Here is a 3,689-nt window from a genome sequence, read left to right as displayed (position 1 = left end):
TGCACACCAGAATGAGAAAATGTGTCCGCTGCGGAATTATATAGAGAAAAAAATTCTGTCTAGATTTCATCACACACACACAAAAATACATGCATGCGCACATACATACATACATACATACATACATACATACATAAATGTGTGTTAGTGATTAATGCCGCATGAAACAACTTTGGATGAAATATTGTCACATAAAGTCATGTATGACACATTCGATCGTGTCAGTCGTGATAAGACCAAATGCTGCACGAACTGTCGCGGGAGAAACTTCTCCACTTAGACTTGTGAAAACAAAAATTTTATTTTGGAGGTATGAATGACATCATTAGATCATAGGATGCATGCGTATCTGCGTCGTTTCGGTTCGTCAGGTATGAAAACTAACTCGATCGCTCACGGTCCAAAAAGTATGAAGTTATATTTCTGAAAACGGCATTCAAATTATCGGTTGATGTGCGATTAGTCTTGTGCGGCCGGAATTAATTACTGTCACACGAAGCGGTGCGGCTTATGATCGATATATCAGGAGAGATTTCTTACCTTCAAATGCTCTTCAAGCTAAGAAGAAGAAAGAATTAAATATATCACGAGTCGTTCGAATTTCTTAAAGTACGAGTACAAATGAAAGGAAGACACATTAAGCAATTTCTCCTCAAACATTTCGGTATACTGTGTTCATTAAAGATAAGAGATATGTAAGTCTTTGTTTTTTTTACCAAGGAGCTCAATACAGTAATTAAGAATACGAAACTAAAGTTAGTAGATTGTGGTAACATAAAATGAAGTAGTAATCAATCCTCAAATAACTAACAATAAAATTCACGAAGAGATAAACATTGTTAACCCATATTCTTGGTATATTGATGAAGTGTTTATTCCCTGTAAAGTAGCCGAAGAAATATCATATCAATTCTTTAAACAAGTTACCATAAAAATTTGTTATAATGATGTTCGCGATTATACAGAAAGTGTTGCCTGAAATTGTCATAATGATTATATTCTAACGGTAGTACAAAGGGCTTAGAATATCATTAAAACCATTGCTCTGAGTTCTGAAGAGATAGAAAAAGGATTTTTCTGCAATGAAAAACAAATATATTCCAATAAATGAAATCGTCTCGAAGTTAAAATATAGCAAATCTTTTGATAAATAAATTGATGGCTCTTTCACTGAGTTTGTATGATTATATACGTTCCGTTCAAATGTGACTAAGAAAAAGCCACTCAGCTGATGAAAGAAGACTTAAATATACAATTGATAATACATATCATGGTAATTAGATTTCAATATGGAAATATCTGAAGCATGAAGGAAAATATAATTATCAACTACATATTTGTCATAGTAGTTCCATAGATAAAAAAAAGTATATATTGGAAAGTTTTACATATTTTTACTGTTCTAGTGATGGCTTGAGTCTGTACTCCTCGAATCAGCTTTCTCCTTTCTGCTTTGAGAAGCCTAATTTCTCAAGATTGGTATTCAGGCAGTGAGTTACATATCCATGGGCCCCAATAGTTACAGTTATAAACCTTAACTTGTAATCAGCATAGAGTAACTGTAGATTTCTCAATAGTTCAGTATAGGTATTCTTTAGCTTTATGTATGTATGCATGTGTGTGTGTGTGTGTGTGTGTGTGTGTGTGTGTGTGTGTGTGTGTGTGTGTGTGTGTGTGTGTGTGTGTGTGTGTGTGTGTTATGATATGCTAGATTACTCTTAGTGCTAATGGTAATGTATAGCGCGCACAGATATCACAAACTCTTAAATAAAATAATATTGAATGTTAGCTCTATTTTTACTGAAAAACTTGCAATTTCAGTAGCGATGATCAACAGAAAAAACTATGCAAATTGCATAGTTCCTCAGACACAAACAGGTCTGAGCACGAGGTCTTTATCACTGTAATATCACTCTTCCATCAATAAAAGTGCCTTGATAAAGGCGTCTTCATCGATAGACAGAGGAAATAAAAATGACATAGACAAACAGACAAATATTGGATAATTTATTAGACATACATGCGCGTACGTGCGTGCGCACATGCATGCACACACACACAAACACACACACACACATGCAAAACTCCACTCTTCACTGCGAACCGTTCCAAGAGTAATCCATGCTCTCACACAACAACATATTTGATATTTTATTTACATTAAGTTATTATTCTGGTTTTAGAGGGGCACTAGTCAATTTGGACCAGGGTGGACCATCGCTATCTGGTGTCTGTCCTAAAAGCTGTCAGTTTCGATTCCGTCTTCAGGGGCTGGATCACCACAATATATAGTGGCATCTGTTCGGTTGTCAAATTGAATGGCCACCTCTCGGAACCGTTCAGAATTGAACGCTTGGTACGCCAAGGATGCCCCTTCACCCCGCTTTTTTTTATATATTTTAGCTTTAGAACCCTTGCTGTGAAGGATGGGGAATTGAGGGTTATCCCGCTGGAACTAAGTTACATGAGAGTTGTGTATGCATACGCGGATGACATCACTGTCATGGTGTCGAAGATCATGGACAATTTCCAAAAGTCTACAGAGGGACATTGCCCGTTCGAGACAAGCTCTTCAGGCATGGAAGTGCCAATAGCTGAACCTGCACAAGGTGCTTGAAGGAGGATGAAACCATCCTGCATGCAATAATTCAGTGTCCATGCATTAGAGAGTTGTGGGATTGTATGGAGCAGCTGTTGTCATGTGTAAGATGAACTCAGCTGTCTGCCAAGTGTATAGTGAGGATCAATGCACCATCTTCCCTTAGCAGAGATGAAAGGCAAATTTTTCTCTGCTTAGTGGCTGTAGCAAAAGAGGTTGTGAGGTGGACCCATCTGAAAGGTTTTAAGACAGGCACGTTTCTATCTGGTCAAGCCCTCATCAATTTCTTCAGATATAATTTAAAGAGGAAGGTGAGGGCAGAGAGGGAGGTGCTGCCTTCTAGTGTGTTTATCTAAAAGTGGTCGACAGTGGCAAGACTGGTGAGACTGAATGGAACTATTCTGTATATGTTTTTCTAAGCAGGAGGAAAGAGACTGGAAAAGAGCACTTTCTCATGCTTTGGAGATAGCAGAGTAATCGGGGACCTTCGTGTGGGGCTTACCCCGGATTACCGTAAGTGGACTGCCCCGATATTGAGGATTCTATTTATCTATTTATTTATTATTAATTTCTCTACTTTCTATTACATATCCTGTTATATCCTTTAATGTGGTAGTATCTCTCCTTGATTGATGTTAACCCCACATGTTTTTGTAAGTTTTATTTTTATGCTGTAACTCGTTCTTCGATATTGTCCCCCATGTCTTGGGTCCTTGTGACCAATAAAAGAAATCATTATTGTTGTTATTATTATTATTATTTTATGTTTGACTTTTGTTTTGCATTTGTACAAGTTGGATCCAAGTCTCACCCAGAGACCTCAAGAGACAACAAGATAGAAGTTCATGTAGGTGTTATGCCTAGGGTACCATATATTTGGATTTGTACAGTTTTGTTCAAGTGAATGTTTAAGAAACCATAAGAAAATTATGTGTTTGCTTTAAAATTTGAGATCACATAGACAGTATTTTACGTAGGATATGGGCAGTTCCCATGAACACTATCTTTTGAACTTCAGCCATTTTGGGGTTTCCTGGAATCTGATCTAGGTAGTAATCAGCCCGTTTCGCTGTCATTCCCAGGGCACCTA

At 37.3% G+C, this 3,689-nt stretch overlaps 1 protein-coding gene across 1 annotated transcript in view; it reads left to right on the top strand.

The window, feature by feature from the left end:
- Positions 1–3,689, top strand: part of LOC106874265 (chitotriosidase-1) — a 35,335-nt gene that overhangs the window by 22,435 nt on the left and 9,211 nt on the right. The gene's annotated exons all lie outside the window — the stretch shown is intronic.

This window comes from Octopus bimaculoides, chromosome 2 (assembly GCF_001194135.2).
Source record: "Octopus bimaculoides isolate UCB-OBI-ISO-001 chromosome 2, ASM119413v2, whole genome shotgun sequence".
In the NCBI taxonomy this organism is placed as follows: Eukaryota; Metazoa; Mollusca; class Cephalopoda; order Octopoda; family Octopodidae; genus Octopus; species Octopus bimaculoides.
This window is presented reverse-complemented; position numbering and strand designations above follow the sequence as displayed.